This window comes from Ornithodoros turicata, chromosome 1 (assembly GCF_037126465.1).
Source record: "Ornithodoros turicata isolate Travis chromosome 1, ASM3712646v1, whole genome shotgun sequence".
NCBI classification, from domain to species: domain Eukaryota; kingdom Metazoa; phylum Arthropoda; class Arachnida; order Ixodida; family Argasidae; genus Ornithodoros; species Ornithodoros turicata.
In genome coordinates, this window is record NC_088201.1 from 10,316,632 (window position 1) to 10,335,129 (window position 18,498).

At 44.7% G+C, this 18,498-nt stretch overlaps 1 protein-coding gene across 4 annotated transcripts in view; it reads right to left on the reverse strand.

Annotated features, from left to right (window-relative positions):
- The window catches only part of LOC135396957 (neuropeptide Y receptor type 6-like), a 477,468-nt gene that overhangs the window by 51,542 nt on the left and 407,428 nt on the right, over nt 1-18,498 (reverse strand). For all 4 annotated transcript variants that reach the window (XM_064628224.1, XM_064628216.1, XM_064628232.1 and 1 more), the window contains one exon: nt 16,405-16,537. The gene's annotated coding sequence lies outside the window, so the exon portion shown is untranslated. The remainder of the gene's footprint in view (nt 1-16,404; nt 16,538-18,498) is intronic.

The following is an 18,498-nucleotide window of genomic DNA, read 5'->3' on the forward strand; positions in this document are numbered from 1 at the left end:
AAAAAAAAAAAAAACTGACACTTCTGTTTGAAATCTGCATACGAGCTGGTACGCTTACGAAAAGTCGTCTCAGTGTTTTTATCGCTTTTGCTGACCGTACTTGATTGGAAGTTTCCACATTTTCCAATATGGCACAAGTACCATGTACACACCTGTAAAGCGTGCTTTTCCTGCACCTACGCGAAGTAGTGCAGTGAAGCGCGCTCAACGACCTACACGGAGTGTTGTAGTAGCTGTGTTGTTGGTAGCTGTTCTTTCGTTGTTGTATGACGTGGTAACAACAATAATAATCATCACCATAATGGACTAGCTCTCGCGTGTGTCTCATTCGCCGGACAATCAACCAGCGTTGGCCGCGTAATATGTGGGTTCCTCACGTATTATGTCACGCGTGACTCTGTGGAGCCCGTCCGTACTGAAGACGTGCCCACCTTCAGAGATGCCGAAGCAAATTATTTCTTATTTATACGTTTCTTGCGCTTGCAGTTCATTGTAAAGTGTAGCTTTGTATGGAAAGGATAAACTAGGGCACGGAACGCCTCGCGGGTGTTTATGCAACAGCGTCTCGTTCGAGGAAATAGGCTTCGTGGCTTATAAGTCCTAGCTAACAGCGGAAACATGTACACAAGGAAAGTCAAGTTCAAGATGGCTGTGGTGGTCAAGCTCAAGCTCGTCAAATAATGACACTGAATGACAACAATGACACTGAAACAATGACACGCTTCATAAACTAGCTGATGAAGCTTGTCTACTGAACTTGGAAAGCTTGAGTAATTGCTTGAGTGTTCTAAGTCCTAGCTAAGTAAAAGACGTACTCGTTAAGCTTTGTAGCGACGCATTCGATGTCAGCCATGCCCCGTCCAACAGAATGGTGACAGATCACGCTATCTGAGAGGGCGCAGAGAAACAAGGCGTTCGCTGAAGGTCGTCTGTTTATCGACAGCTGTGTTGATTGAGCTCTACGGCGTTCTCGCTAAGGACGGGCCACAGTGACGAGCCAGGGCAATTCCAACGATGCAAAGGCGAAGGTCGACTCACACAACGTATGATCAATATACAATCAGAGATAGGACGCCGAGCAAAAACATGATATGTGTGTCTTCCGCAAAGGGAGGTACGGACCCGTGTCTATAAATCGCGTCGTAACCAGGGGACGCTAGATGACGCCTGCCTTTGGGGACAGCACGTTGTTCGGGGTAGGCTGTGGAATTACGTTTGGATTGGCTGGGCGAAGATTTGTTGTCTCGCGATTGGTAACATGCAGGGAAGTTGCCTTTAGGAAGCGAGGACTGCTTACTCAAGCTTTTCGGAGAGGTCTCGTAGATGCTTAAGAGCCTTGTGAGTTTATGTCCGCTGTCTGCTCTTCTTTTCCGTGTTGGTGCTAAGTATGATTTTATCCGTCCCATATGATTGACATATAGCACCCGTTTATCCGTTGCTTTCTCGTGCATGTAGCGTGGTTCTCGCAGGGGGAGAATTTACTACCGTGGCGCTAAGGAGGCAAGAGCCGCAGATGCTGTTTTTATTAGAGCGCTGAAAAGAGGTTGACTATAGGTTAACTCTGATCAATCTTCAGGGGCGCGCCGAGACAGGACACGCGCATACATACAATAATAGGAGACACATACAAGATATAATTAATAGAAGAAAGGCAAACTTAATTCTGTGGATTGACAGGAGGCCCTGTCTTAATCAAGTTGACTTGCAGCTATGCGCCGACCGCTTCAAAGACAGTGACTGAGATAGTAAAAATCGTCAATGAAATTTCTTAAATAGAATTTCAAGGAATCATTGCATAAAGGAAGCAAAGAACCGATAGGGACTGTTAGGGCATACCCTTTAAAACAGTCCCAACAAAGAATGCATACCATTTCAAGCTTGAAACTTTCATACAACTTACATTTGAAGTATGCGTATTCATCATTATAGATAAAAATACGCTAACATGGTCTACTACCAATTGTTTTATGAAGCCGCAAGCATTTCTGCTTTAGCAGTGGTGATGGTGATATGGCATATGTGTGTTTTCACTTCCTGTGACTGCCATAGATTTTTTTTTTTTTTGAATAGTGCCCAGATGTACAATGTTTCAGGGAAGCAGACACGGCTTTCGCCTGTCAACGAATACCTTAGAGACAAGAGAGATGTGATAGGGGTCCTTTTTGCTGATGAACAATCCTGTGGTGGCACTAATGACAAGTTGAAGGAGAGCTTGTTGAATATATAAAAAAAAAAAGAAAGAAAAGGAAAAGAAGCAAAATTAACGTAGTAGATAGATAGGTTGTTTATTATCATTGGCGTGGTCAGTAAGAGTCTTCAATGCCCACTTTACTTATGAGTTGTGTTTTTGTATTTGTTTATTGTTTGGGTAATTTTTATACGTGTATTTGCTTTGTTGTTGTTGTTTTCGAGTACGGTATCGAGTACCGTATCGAGAACAAGCATGAAAGTGATAATTACACAACAGTAATGCAGCCAGACGCGTGAGGTACGAAAGGCCTCATTCGCAAGTTTGTCTCTGAAGCGTACGAATAAAATAGTCACTAACACTCGCACACACACATACATAGGATGATGATGTAATGCACGGATTATTACCGGAAACCGAAACGAGAAACGGTTTCTACCTGAATTCCATCAGACACGAAAACGGAAACAGAAACAAAAATATTTTCGTTGGCATTGCCAGAAACCGAAACAAAAACGGAATTCAAGGGACAGTAACCATAACGAAAACCTGTTTTCAGAACCCAGTTATTCCTGTACGGGCAAACAGCAAACCCACCAATTTCTTCTTTTTCTTTTTTTTTTTTCTACATTTGGTGTTTACAGCGTATTGCAGCCAATTAGAACTAAACGCATGACAAGTGTGAGTGTTGGCGACCGTGATGCAGGAGCAAACGTCTCAGAAGCCAGCCAGCAATTCAGATACGGCTGTGAAGGCGCACTCCGGACTAGACAGTCCAACCCAATCTAATCCGTGTCTATCAAGTCGTATATTCATGACCGTCGGCGTCGGGCGCGCCTGTTTTGTCGTGTTAGATCCAGTATCTAACACTGAATTGAATGCTCAAGGAAGGCCATCGTCTTCCTTGTCTATTCGTACTTTAAGTAGGGCACAGAAAGTAATGCTGTGAATTCCGCGTTTCCTACATTAGAAGAGCCTTTTTTTAAAAACGGAAACGGAACCCGAAACAGAAATAGCTGAGAAACGAAAACAGAAACAGAATATCTACTTCAGGAACGGAAACGGAAACCGATACCAAAGTTTGATCAGAAACGGAAACGGAGACAATAAGCGGAGATCTTCGAGCGCCAGAAACAAAAACGGAAACATTATTATTCTCGATAACAATCCCTCATGTAGTGGGCCATTCAAACGCAGAAAGTCGCACAGCGTGCGAAATATAACAGTTTAATGAAAACGTAACCTCTTTTTGTATAATGAATTCCATATTTTAACCCATTTTAATGAATGCTTTCACCAGTCTCTTCATTCATATTCCACATTTCGCGCTCTTATTCCCCCGTGGCCATTCCTTTCCGTCCACTTAACTGTAGGAGTAAAGTAGTTCCGCGTTGGGAGCTTGAATCATTTTTGGTTCCACCGGGACTCTGAACAATTATTTGCGCATTGAGGTGCAAATGCCTTATGTTTAACACTCACACATTCATATCAACACAATCGAGCGAGATCGATAAGTGTCGCACTTGAGGAAGCCCTGTGCTGTCTGGGGTTTTTCCTGGGTTTTCCTCAGACGCTTTCAGACATATGTCGGCACAGTTCCCTTAGAAGTCGGCCCAGGACGCACATTCCCCCAGGGCGTGAGTCGTGACGTTGCCCACATACGTGAGGCCGACAACGGCAAGCCCTATCACCACCACCACCACCACCACCGTCTTGCGTTGTGTTAGAGGCTGAATATTACATTTTAATTGACAACTGGGCATTTGCATGTACATTTGGTGAATTGGTATCATTCATACTTACGCCAATGCGTCGGAGTGATTGGACAAAGGAATAGTGTGTAAAATAAACGAAAGCACTAAACAACGCACTAATATTTATGTACCACACATAATGAGGCTGCCTTAACGAAGCTTCAATCCAAGTGAACATTTATCCGGTTCCACATATACAGACATATTAACGAACAGACATATATACGAACATATTTAAAAAGAATAATATATATATATACGCTACAAAATGGAAGTTCGAACGACCAGGATGTTGTATATAGATAGGGGGAAAAAGACACCAGAGACTGAAGTAGGGAGTGGGGGAAAGTTATTTATTAAGCTGGCAATGCCAGCTTAATAATAACTTTCCCCCATTCCCTACTTCAGTATCTGGTGTCTTTTTCCCCCTATATATATATATATATATATATATATATATATATATATATATATATATATATATCACTTGTTCCGAGATGAAATCAATTGCAATATAGCATATGCTGAAGGGCACTCCTTAAGAGGGCTTTAGCAAACTCCTAAGGTAATGTTTTAATTAACTTTGAATAATTAAATTTTTAATTATAAAAGCCACGAAGTTGTCCCAATGAGAGCATCTGGTCCCTTCGGTCACCTGATTCCGGAGCCGTTTTCAGAACAACAATCCGCTCGATAGATCGTCCGCTAAAAATTCGTGAAACAGCCCATTTTTTCTTTATTTTGTTCATTGCGCATCTTCGGAGACGCGTCTTTCCTTCACCCCCAATGTGAGAGGGTGAACTCGTATATAAACTCGTATAAAACTCCTATATATTTTTTAAAAATATGTTCGTATTTAGCTGGGACACCCTGTATAGTTCTTGCCAGTACACTGAAAATTATAGAGTTCAGCTTGAAGCGAATGCGTGCCGGCTCTATGGGACTCGAACCTAAATACTCGGCACATGGGTAATTTCGTGGTCAACTCAAATTTTATGGACAAACCGAATGTTGCTCCTTGATAAGTTTTCTTCTCTTATAGGACAATAACCCTTTGTTTCTATCATATTGTTTTTCGTACCGTTCTTCCTCCTTTCTTTTGTCAGTCTCTGGAACTTGAAATTCGCAAAGTGTGGTATGAGCCTTAAAGGGACTGTCGCATCCGGAACAGTGTGTACGAGGCCGATACGGTAATGTTCAGCATGATTTCACAGTCACAGTCATCTTCCGAGGTCGTCTGCTTCCTCGACCTCGGCGAATACGTCGACTTTCGCTTACCAGTGTGAGTGCTAACGTGACCATGTTCCGTGGAACACGGTATTACGATCCTGGCTGTGCAAACGCGTACGACGCTAAGCAGAAACAGCATTTCACGAGCCGATCTCAGACTTCTCCGCGACCAGCAGGCGCTATCCCTCCCGCCCGGCGGTCGGACGCCAAGGTCTCTCTGCCGCTCCCTCATTGGCCTTGCCCGCGCCAAAGGGCGCCCACTGATTGGCCTTGTCTAAGTGACGTTTACAGAGAGGAAATTCCGGAATGCTTTCAGCATCCGTCGTCTGCACTTGTTAATTAATTAATTAATTAATTCGCGTCGGATTTTTGGCGTTATTGTCGGTCATGAACGAAGAGTAAAATGGCACTGTAGTTTCGGAATCGACCGCGACGAATGCGACAGTCCCTTTAAAACCACGCAAATACCGTAATTTCACGCGTAGAACGCACCGCAGATAAGCCGCAGGACCCGTTTTTAGGAACATTTTATTTTTCCGGCAGATAAGCGGCGGGCAATACGACACGACTGATTTGTGCGGTAAACCAGTGGTGCAGATATAAAATCAATCAATTAAAACGGATATCACTTATTCGACCCTTCCTGCGGGTCTTCCGACAAAGGAGACCGTAGAGAAGGCCATAAACCTTGTGGTCCACATTCCAATATTCCATATCATGTGGTCGGCATGGTGTACAACAAAGGAGCTCAGTTCTAGTGTTCTACTAAGATCGGGTTCTGCCCTTGTTGCGTGTTTTTTACTGGATCGATGGGTCAGTGGTCTTCCAGAAGACATGAATCACTGTCACCCCTTTCTTTAAAGCCGCATGGGGTAAGGTACAGTGCTGGACAAAAGTTTACGCAACGCGCGAGCAGTGTATTTTCTCCTCCGTGCGACACCCTAGCGGCGAGCGGAAGCGGGCCAGTTCACTCGTTCAGAGGGATGGGCGAGTGCGCTGGTTGCGACACACTGAGGTAGTTTCCGAATCAGTTGAATGTGCCGGCGAAGTGTTTTGGATTGGTGTCACTACCGGTGCACTCCTTTCCTCCCTCTGAACGAATGAACGAGCCCGCTTCCGGCCGCCGCCAGGGTGTCGCACCTAGGAGAAAATACATCGCTCGCGCGTTCCGTAAACTTTTGTCCAGCACTGTACCAGGAAGGTCAGTCTACTCGAATGTGAGCGCGCCCCTGTTATGCATTGTTCGTGCATCGGCAGGGCGGTGCTGTTCCGGAGACACTGTCGACCCTTTCGTTAAAACCTGGGTATGGGGAAAATACCCCAGAAAAATAGTCATCAGATAAGCAGCACCGGAAACAAACACAAAGAAAAACAAAAAATTGCGCAAAAAAAACCGCGAAAGAAAAACAAAAAAATTGCGCATAAGCCGCTGCTAATACGCGTGAAATTACGGTACCTACATATTTTGTGATAAAAGCGAGTAATGCAGTCGTGTGCTGGCCGTATGAGTTGACAGCTGTCAGTGTTACACTGAGTTCGTGCCGCGGCGTCTCTGACTCATGTCAACGAAATTTGCCCTCCAGTACTTTTGTTCTGTACGACGTACATTTTCTTCGTCTGAGTACACCAGAGTTGGAATTCGTGTAAAAGATGAGTAGGTTCCCTAGTTGACCACAATACACCTACGCAGGAGGGTGTCTCCAGCAGGCCTTCACCAGTACTTAACAGTAAAATTCTATTCCATTGCCTGCCTCCAATAACATACAGCACACTTTAATTTGGACTTCGAGGAAATTTATGAGATACGAAAAAAAAATATATCATTTCGAGGAGTCAAGAAAATTGAGGTTGTTACAGCACATGCTTAAACACTTGTAGCTAATAGGTAATAACGCAAAAACAAGGTAGTTTTTTTTCCCCTCGCCCAACTAGTTGTATACGACCAATTCCGCAAAATATAGTTCGTTATGCAAACACAGCGCAATGCAAGAAGCATATAGTTTACAGCCTTTCGGTTACTGTTCATGTTGTCGTTGAGCAAGAGATCGAAGAGGCATGGTCTGTTAATTAATGAAGTTTTTGTGAGTTCATTGGATGAGACGAAGAACCAGTCCGAAACCAAGAATCGGATCCAATCAATTCTGTTGGTTCGGAATCTTGTCGCTGTTCGACGTTGGTGCTGACAGAAGTAGAATGACACCTGTTGATACTATCGAGGAGGAGACGCCGAAAAACGAGAACGTCACAAGTATATTACTGACGAATTTTACTAAATCCTAGACTATTGCTTCTTTCCCCCTCAGTCTCAGGGTTCTAAGTACGGATATCATGTACAGATCCCGACAAATGTTTACGAAACACCGGTGTGGCTTATATATTCATCGGGGCGACACCCTTCCAGCAAACGGGAGCGCATAGACTAACAGACAGGTGACAAGATGGCGCATATGCAGGCAAGCTGGCGGAAGAAATCCATTATGTAAAAGCCTGAGTCTGGGCACACAGAGTGAGTCCTTTTCCTCCTTTTCCCATGCTGTGTTCACTATATGTACTTGGTGCTCTGTTGATTAGTAAACTTTGCTGGTTTGAGTCGTGTGTTCGTGTCGTCCCTCTGTGTGCCCAGATTCAAGCTTTTACATAATGGAACAGACAGGTGATTGGGTGTTCCATGCACCGTTCATTAAGAGTGTCCACTCCCGTTCGCTGCTATAGGGTGTCACTCCGATCGAAAAATACGTCGCTCTGGTGTTCCGTAAACTTGTGTCGGAAGCTGTACTAGTAGCTCGCCTAGATTGGATTAGATTGGATATGAAAGAAAAATATGGAGAGGTTAGTCCCGACCCAGTCAGGACCAGCTACTCCAAAACGCGTTTGTGGGTGGAACAATAGAGCTGGAAAAAGGAGAAAAAACAACAACAACAAACAGGTCAAGCCTGCTTCCTCGCCGTTCTCTCTGTTCACTATATGTCTGTTTCTGCTAGTGACAAACAAGAACAACTCAAAGCTTACTAGAAGAACAGCGTGGCGAAGAGAGCAGTATTGCCCATAGAAATAACCAGAAATTAGCCTCGCCCTGACCACGTTTTAAGGCACCTCAAAATTGAGCCACCCCCTAGCTGTCGCCCACTCCTTCCTGCTGTCCTCTCTCCACCTGTCCACCTCTGTACGCCGCTCATGGGCACAGTTGCTTCGCAGCGCTAACACGGAATTAAATTGAGCCATTCAAAGTAAAGGAGAGAGCGCGTATTCCCATAATCAAGGTTACAGAGAAGATAGGAACAACTGTAAAGTTTATCTCTGTACACCCTGTATACTGAAGTACGTTAGTTAAAGTTACTATGTCCAAAAATAAATTGCGTGATGTTGCGCGCTGCATCCCTTGTAGATTAGAGATGCGTTGACATAGTTTGTGCATGTCATATCAAGGATACGCGTGTTCGTCGACGTTATCATTGATTTCGTTTCGTTGTACCTTCACCGGGGAATCCAAGAAAAAACGTAGACGCTCTTGAAATTAGCTTTTGCATCGGAAAACGATGAAATATCGATCATGGTTTTCCCAAGTTCAAAAATATGCAAATTGCCCGATAATATTATGTGCACTGAACGCGAAATCCATGTATGCAGGTGACTGCTTGGTAGTGACAGGAGGTTGTGTGCGTTATGTAAAAGCCATCTTCAGGAATGACTGCCGTACAGACTGGAATCAGCCCCGTACAAACATCAGTGCATGCACGAAATGCATAATGTATTGCATGCCCTCTCTGATATGTTGGCATGCGAATGGCACACGCACAAAAGTCAGGTGGTATGGAGAGAGGTTGTGAATCCCTTCTATAGCTGTAGCCTGAGATTTTCCTCAGAACGACGCTATAGTGAATGAACTGTGATGATGCTGTTGGTGATGATGATTCGTGTTTTATTAGCGCAGCGGTACCTGAGAATACATTATTTCGTTGACGAATTCGTATGGAAGACCCCACTGTAGTGTGAATGTGCCTCACGAACAGTTGATATAATACGAAGTTGTATATTAGAGAGTTTTAGTGTACCGTATGCTATCCCCTTTGCGTACGTAAGGAATAGCGTTCGTGGTTCTGCGCACGCGCGAACCGTAAAGAGGGCTTTGCGCAGAAGCGCTACGCTATCCTTTACGTACGCAAAGGTGTTAATATACGATGCACTAATACTCACTATTGACTCCACCGCGATATGCGTATCACTCTAAGAAAAAAAGGAGTACTTTTACTCCTTTTGGGGACTAAATGCATTGCCACAAAAAATAGTCCCTTTCGGGAGTAAATGCACGGGAGTAAATGAATGTCACAGAGTGGAGACTGCATTTCACGCGCTGTTGTAAGAGTCCCAGGTATATAATTCGTGTGCATGCATGAAAATACTGTGAAGCAAACCGTCAACCGTGATATATCGAGTTATATAAAATCTTGCGCCGTGCATAGGGCACAATTTGCGAAGAAAGATATGCCGTTTCTTACTCTGTGTGGCTGGAAAATTGCTACATTAGCTGAGTTATATACAGCCTTATGCCATCAAATTGACCAAGGGCACATATTTGCGTGGACTGTTGCATTCGGGAGATCGTTCGCGAAGTTCAGTGACAATTTGCAGTCCTGGGGAGTAAATGGTCGGGACTAAATGTCGGGTTAGGGGAGTAAAATAGGGAGTAATTGCAATCTAGGGGAGTAGAAGCTGCAATTACTCCCCGTTCTACCCCTTTTTTTCTTAGAGTGTAGGGCGTTGGGGCTACGTTCGATCTACAGATTCGATCTACATATTCGATTACAAAAGAAGAGCTTTAGTGGATTTGCGCGATGCTCTGTATTGCAAAAAGACTGTATCTGCTTTATATTGTTCTTTCGCCTCAGTAATCTATTTATTTTATAGAGACCCTTAGATAATCCTAAGCTCCCTCCGATTCATCACTGTCACTGTGTCACTGTCAGCCAATCAGAGCGCAGCCCGCTGCCTCGAGTATCTGAGTCAGTCTGATATGTTTTATGGGCCAACGACTCCCTAAGCGTGAACGGGAGCCCCTTGCCGAATCCGCCTCGTAAAATCAAGATGGTGACCGACGACTCACGAGGCTCGACAACTGTTTCGGGAACCTCACGAGTTACATGTAAGCCCCTGACGGTGGACGATGATTTATTCCTCATTTGTGAAGTACTTGCTAGGCGAAAGAAATAGATCAAGAGATGACACCGTAGCTACACAAATCAAATAAGCGGACGGAACGTCACAATTCCTCCCATCGCTCACAGGTGCCGCCAGGTCGACGGGCACTCCGTATCCGTAGACGTATAGGGAGCCGCAGCCGGCGTGCCCTTACGGTCCTCTAAAACGCCCCTCGTGCCTTTACGCCGCGAGACCATTGTGATCATGAGTGACGCCACAGTGGTCGGTCTGTAAATTAATTTTGTCCACCTGGGGGTTTTATAACGTGTTAAACCCTGTCACCAAGTTCCTGGCGCCTTCGACCGGGTTCGTATCCGCAACCATACCTGGGTAGTAATGTCATTACTGTAATGAAGTTACAGTAATGCATTACTTTTGACATTATGTAATTGGTGATGTAATTTAATTACATTTGGCCAGTAATTTTAATGACATTACGCACTATACGTTTTACAAGAGAATCGAGTGTTCAGTTTAACGGTTTGTGGGTATTGGATAATCATTGTTTGCGGGCCCCATCCTCCGGATTTTCTGTATCCCAGCTGTTTTCTTCTGTTTGCTTGAAAGCATTAGGGAATAGCAAGCCCACACCGTGGCTAACCTTTCCCTTCTCTTTTTCTTACTTTGCATTAAATATATCCCCCCCCCCCCTCCGGACAGTCTTCCTGTTGCCGTGATACATTGTGTCGTCTTCGTCTCTACATTGTGGAACGATACGTCATACGTCGCACCCTGACATGTAGAACAGACAAATAGAAGTGTGTGATTAAGCTCGCGGTAATGACTTTACTCTACTTTACATGTCATTGCGTTTTCGTAGTGGTTGTAATGTAACTTCATTACATTCTAACTGGGGTAATGAGTAATGTAATTTAATTACATTTTACAAGTAATTTACCCAGTTATGCCCGCAACCTTGATATCCGTGGACAATGGAACAACAACAAATGACGACGATGAGATGGGGTATCGGGTGGGCGCCACTGACCTACAAACTTCCCTATTTTTGCTTCTTCAGCTCGCTGCATAGAGGAATATCAGCACACGTAGTCATAGAGAAAACCGAGGTGGACGCCGCGTTTGGAATGCTGACAATGAAGTTCATGTCTGGCACATACTTCGGAACACGCAACAGCAACGAATACGAGCGCGAAAAATGTTCCCCCCGTTAGCATTTGGTGAGGCAGGCAAAAGGGATCACATGTTCGATACATATCCGACTACGCAAGGTGCTCTTTCTCTCTTTTTTCCGGGGGCTGTTATTGAAGGGTGTGAGCGTGAAGGCAGGCAGTAAGCATCGCCGTCAACGAATGTTTGCTAGAGTGAATGTTTGTTCAGCCCGTCCTACTCTCGCGCTAACAGACATGACGGAGCAACAGCATAACAATCGTATAACTAATTCCAACTAGTGTATTAGTGTGTATTAATATTAGTATTAGTACTCGTAGTGTGCTCTATAGCATGAGTCGTCTAATAAATTTTCTCAAACAAATGCCGGTTCATTTTGCTTCATTCCTGCCATCTATATGGGACGATTTAACGCAATTCCACATCTGTAAAGGTTCGTTTTTTCAATCAGTATATCTCTCTCTTTGTAAACGAACTGAATTCCGCTCAAAGGTTATACATTGCTGCGCTAGGGATAAGTAGCATGTAGATGGATCCTATTCCTCATTATGGACCTTCTGTTAAAGATGAGCCTTCGTACAATAGTTCCTCGATAACAATCGTATTCCGTTTCGCAAATTGATTGGCAATAGAGTGCGGATCCAATTCGTTAGTGCGGCTAGTGGATGGTAGAAAGCGTTCTCGAAGGTGGAGGAGAAAAAAAAAAAAAAGACATTACACAAATGGGTGTCACTGACATGTCGCATTGCTTGTTTCCTTAATCGTGTCGCCTGTTTTTTCTTTTCTGTTTTTCTTTTTTTTTTTTCTGCGATCGCCCTTAATGTTTATGCTACTTGCTCATTAAACGAGTCACGATAACGTAAGCTCATCTTCCTTAGCTTTTCCCTGGGTCACTGAAGTTAATATTAATCCTTCCTTGATTGATTGATTTTTAAAAGAAAAAAATGGAGATGTTAGTCTCGAGCCACTCGGGACTGGCTAGTCCAGGACGCGTTATTATGAAAAGAAAGGGAAGCTACACAAAACTCGACGCTTTGAAACGGAATGGAAACAGAATAAAGGAGAACATCACCACCTAGCTTGGCACCAAAAGCGAAATCTCAATGCACAAAACAAGGAGCGTCACAATGTGTCGGAGAGGTCCGTCGAGACGAGAAATTGCACAAGGGCGCGCATGGCAGGTATGAGCTGATTTGCTGGCCAGCACCCAAGAACCTTTTCGGTGGAGTATGGCCGATTATCCAGGCGGGACAGGGACGACACAGGGGTACAACGGTGTCCACTGTACCTCGGGCAGTCTTGGAGTATAGGATCCACGTCCTCAACTACATCACACAGACCGCAGTTGGGGGACGGGACCATACATGCCGAGCTTAAACAGCTTAATTCTTTCTTAGTGTGAGGACCTTAATACGGTTTACGCGCGAACATGAGTCGATGGATAGATTGGTTGATGGATAGATGGATGGATCGATGGATGGATCCATCGATCAATCGAATGAATGAAGGAACTTCCCTTCTCCGCCTCTTTCATTTCAGAGCCTTCATTTGGTCCACTTGAGACATGTGTCCAGTGACCAGCATTTATGTGTAGGTAACCTTAAACGTGCATACCTCAGTGCGGAATAAAGATATTGCGGTCGGTAAAAACAGTCTGATTGCGTGTTAACTTTGCACTTATTTGCAGTGTTGACGGTGTTGCGCTCAAGTATCGACAGTGTGTTCGAAGTGGACGTGCAGGAGTTCTATTGTCAAGTACGATTTATTAAATAGACGTGTACTCGTTGAGACACACATTGGGCTATTAGTGCTCACCCAAAGCTCGTGTTAAACAGGATGCGACTCATTCATCTGTGTTTTAGTGGGTTCGAGAGTGCAATGCACTTTATCGTCGAACGCAGCGACCGGACAATGGCTCCCTGTCGCAACATGTTTGGGCGTTTATGACGACGAACGATCGCTGTGGCTTATAGCCTGGAGTTAGAATTAGACCATTAACGTACAACTAACGCCTGTTTACAGTTCAATCGTCTGTTTGCACCGAGCACATCTGCCATTGTCGAGCGGTTCGCGTGGAATACGGAGTAAAGAAACGAAAGTGTTTCGAAAGTGACGTTCTGAGGTGCGCTTAGTTATAGTACAGGTTACGACTGCAAGGTATGAAGCCGTCTAAAAGCCGCATAGCAACGAATCAACAAGGAGCCTGATTGATAATCGCTCGTCAGCCGTTCATGGTTGTAGTGTCAATGTATGCAGGAATTATTTCATTGTATTTGCAACACTCCTGTGAACTCTAATGCGAGACCTTATTTAGCTGCATTACTGCTGGAACAACAACAACAACAATAAATGAAGGAGAAGTGATGAGTTCGAACAAATATAACCCTGATTGGATTACTATCAATTTCTCTCTGTCGCAATTTTTTTTTTTTCTGGGAAAGGGCTAAAAATCCTATACCAAGATCCTCTCGTTATCCTCGAAATTTAAATTGGTGACCCCGTTGCAGAGTCATCGCACCGCCACGTGGCCCACCCACGTTTGAACTACATTGGTATTGTCGGTCAAGGATTTCAAAATGTCGCGTCGTCCATTTGACGAAACGGTATAAACACTTCCACAAGAACCGCTTCCGGGATTTGAAACGTTGGTGAAATTCTAAGACTCACCCGAAAGAAAGGCGCAGGCCAGATTTATGAATGGGTGTGTATTGGGTTCACTTGGCCGCTCGGTCTGCCGGCCTGCAGCTTTACTTTGGAGGAAGTTTGTAAAACGATGCTCTGGCGCCACGGAAGAAGACTATATAATTTATGTGCTGCACTGGCTTTGAAATGTGTCATACTGCACTTTTTATTTTTATTTATTGATGTTTTTCTTTCTCTCTTTCTTTTTCTTTTTTTTTTTTTTTTTTTTGCGTAGTAAGGTGGAAGAATGTTTGCGAATGTTCGAAAAGGGGGACTTCCAAGTCTATTCCTTCGTCCGTAGCGTCAATTTATCCGGAAGACGGGTGAAGTTTGGCATTTTCCTCTTCTTCTATTGCCCCTCTGAAACAGTCTAACAGAAACGCATTCCTAGAGCAGTTCTCATTGCTCTTCTCTTAATGATGAGCGACGAGAAACCGCATCTCGCCGAGCCATTTCGCTCTGCGGTTGGAGCACGGGAGTTTGACAGCTGATCATTTGCTGTCTTGTCGTCTTTGTTCGTAGCTTTCTTGTGGCTACTGTCATTACTGCTCAAAACATGTTTGGGTCCTGAGCATGCGCAGTGACGAAGCCTTCTTTTTTTGGGGCCTCTAAAGCGATGCTCTATACACTTCTCTAAGCATGCCTAATAATAATAATAATGTTATTTTTGTTTGCGTGCCCAAAAACAAACAATAGCAATAGGGTCTTCTTAGACCTAGTGGCTCTTAATGTGGACCTTTTGTGGACCATAAGTGAACCTTTCTGAATGAGTTGTTCGTGCAGATGAAAGTGTCTTAGGGAATACAGCATGTGCTGCTGGTCAATTTTTGCATTAGTTTCGATTGGTGGCGTCTTTAGAGGAGCTGATATTGCCTTTGCTGTTATCACACTGCCTTATCGCCGCTGTGGCGCGTGTGCCAATTTCGTGGCATTGATTGGATTGATGTATTTTACGACGACCTTCCTTTTTTTCTTTTTCTCCGGCATGTTAGTGATTTCTCCTGAGTATGACGGGGGGGTCACGCTCTATTGTTGATTACCATGATTTAGACATGACTCTCCGGGCTGGTCATGGCGTTTTCTAAACGTGGAAACTTGTCGGCATAAAGGTTCATCAGACTATTATTTAGATATTATTATCTGTATCTATCATATTCGGTGACCAACGACATTATGTGCGCAGCAACAATATTTCTTCATTGGCGTATTACAGTAGCATTACCGCGCTGTAATTAATAAATTAGTTATATGATACGAAATTTTAGAATATTGCATTTTGTTGGTCGGTTTGAACGTGGATTCTGAAGTGTGGTATTTTCCCCCGTAACCTATCCGCCTATCGCCATCTCTGTCACACATTAAGGAAACACCACTATCTTAAATTCTAATACCAAACTCTCTTTTACACTACGTAAAGAGAAGTACCCGTCTCTGCGCTGTTTTTACGTAGTTATGTACCAACTTGCCAAAATCTCCGCCTGAACTCAGTCTCTTTTAAAGGTAGGAGCTTCCGTGCATACGGGTATTTGAATGTGATCATTTTTTTTTTCTAGTGCCGCATTCTGTCTCAGAAGCAGGTACCTATTCAATAACTATTCTCCGCGTACTTTACTCTGCAACTGCGTGTTCTCCAATTTACGCACAGGCTTCATGAGGCGCGACAACCGATAAAGACAGCACAGAGCAGACCTCCATCATAACTACATCTCAAACCTCCCCTTAGATTGCAGCTTCGCGCGCATGAGAGTGGAAAATAACATAGCTCTCGTACTAAAAACGATGTTTTCCCCCTATAGAGTTTGGCACTAGTTTATCCGGAAGGACTCTGTGCTTATCGCTTAGCCGGGAGAAGTGCCTTGCAGCTTTCTTCTTGCGTTTGCGCTCGAGCTCCAACATCGTTTTTCCTTTAACCGTGGTTCTGCCTACATGGCTATAAAGCCAGCATGAAGCTTTGCCTGCCTGTGTGTTTGCTCCCTCTTTGTGTTTGCGTTGTGCTCGTGGAGACACAGTGCTTGAGCTACCACTCTCGCGAGAAATGACGACTTTCAAGTTCCGTAAAGCTTTTCGCGAGTTAGTATAATCAAAGGCTGTTTTTATTATCGTTCGCAAAGTCAAGAAGGAGCGCATTTGCACCGGCAGGTTAAAGCAGTAGAGATCTAAGAAGGCAACATCTCGAGGAACCGTATTTTGCCATTAATATACAGTAAACAAGCTTAGGCGTCTTACGTTTTATCTGCGCGCTGTGATGTTAGCCGAAATGATGCCCACGGGACCCCGATGAGGCTCGGTCTGGTGGCAAATGCTGCAACTACGGACGGAGCAGGTGTTTGTTCCAGGTTGGAGAGGCTTTGTGTCCACCCTGAAAAAGACATTACCCATTAGTTTCCTTTGATGTAATCTCCGGATTGCTTGAGATAAACGTTGTGGGGGACGTGGTTCTTGGTAATTATGGTGAATACGGAATTATTTTCAGTTTGTATTATGCCGTGACTGCTACAAATATTGCTGCATTGTTCTGCAGCTATCTGGACGCTAATTCTCCACTTTATAGAAGAGAAGGGCGATTTTGTTGTTCGCGATAACGGGTCTATCTATGCTAAGATAGCATAAAAAGACCCGTTAGCTTTGCTAACCAATAGTCTTCGAGTCAAGAATTGGCTAACTGATAGGATTTCAAACTGACGCTAACCAGCGACTCCTAGGGCACGTTCCTCGCCAGTTCTTAGCTTCGCAAGCACGCATTCGCTCCGCCCTCGTCAGCATATGCCAGAGGTTGTCCAGTCGCCATGGTGCAAGTAAAAAAAAAAAAAGAGAAAAATACATTGCTTTGTGGTGGTGGTGGTGGCGACGAAGAACCGGCTTGCCGTTCTTGGCCTCACGTATGAACGTTGGCCTCACGTTCCGTGAAAGAGCCTTTCGGTTGTAGGACATCATCCACCGTACAGTTCTTGCAATGGCCAAGGTATTTCTCCCGTACCGCAGCATATGCACAGCAGTGCAGTAGTATGTGCTCGACAGTTTCAATTTGCTGACTATGTACTGCTGTGCTAAGCATGCGGTTTGCGTTGTCTAGAGAGCCAATCTTGAATAATTGTGATTTAGTGAAAGCGCTTCTTGTTCGCAACCTGAAGAACAGAGTTTGTGTACTGCGGGAAAGTCCTTTCTGCGGGAGATCAAGGCGATCATTTTCCAGGATGTCCCGGATCTCAGGGTGCTGCATAAGGGTGCTCAGGGTGCTGCATCAATGCAGGGTGCTGCATTGATGACCAATTTTCTGTCGCTGTCTCCCGGGGTTGGCAAACTAGGGCTAGTGCTGTGGTGTGCAGCAGATGCCAGTTGGTCCGCTTTTTCGTTGCCACTAATGCCGACGTGGGAGGTGATCCACTGCAGGGAGATGTCTCCACCGATTGTCTTGTGTTGGGCACATGACGTTCTGATACACCGGGCTAGAATGCTATTGCACGTGGGGTTCGTCACCATTTGCAGAGCGCTACGCGAGTCCGTGAGGATGACAGCCTTGGTGATTCCCTTGACCTGTACCGCAGCTGCTGCATATAATGTTTCCAGAAGCTCAGCTGTCATAGAGCATATTGTGTATATCGAACTGATTTTCCTCGCCATGCCACATTTAATGATGGTACAGTGAACCCTCGTTAATATGACCCCCGATAATCTGACATTCGCGCTTTACGACAATACTCCTGGGGAACAATGCAGCGAAACCTCTGTAAAACACCCCCGTTAATATGACAATTCCGCATTATGACCAAAATTTTTGGGAACGACCATGGTCGTAATAACGAGGGTTCACTGTATATAACAGGAGGAAGTAGCGCTCCTACACTCTGCGTCAACAGAGCCGTCTGTGAACACCAGAGTGTGAGCGTGAAAAATGTCACTAATTAGGACCTCAGCAGCTGCCTTGGCTTCCAGTGAGCTGGATTCGCCCTTCTTTCTTAGCCCTGGAATGTGCAACGAGATATTGGGCATTACTTCACGCCATGGAGTAGCAGGTCGTGGGATACATTCGTCGTGCGACCTTGCCAGGCGGCCTAGGGCCGTGGTGAGGTTGCCTTGAAGACCGGGGAGGACTTGTTTCTTTCCCATTAGTGTGGCGTTGCCTATATGAACTGTAGCCCTCTGAGTTTTGAATGGATGCTGACAGGCTTTGCCTTTGACTCCAGATAGGTAATGCTGGAGAAGCTGGGTAGACCAAGCGCTGTTCGTATACCGGCTCAATGGAGACGCTCGAGGTTCAGCCATTGTGTTGGCGACAGGTCAACGTACGACGTCGCATACAGAATCCGAGATAGAAAAAGA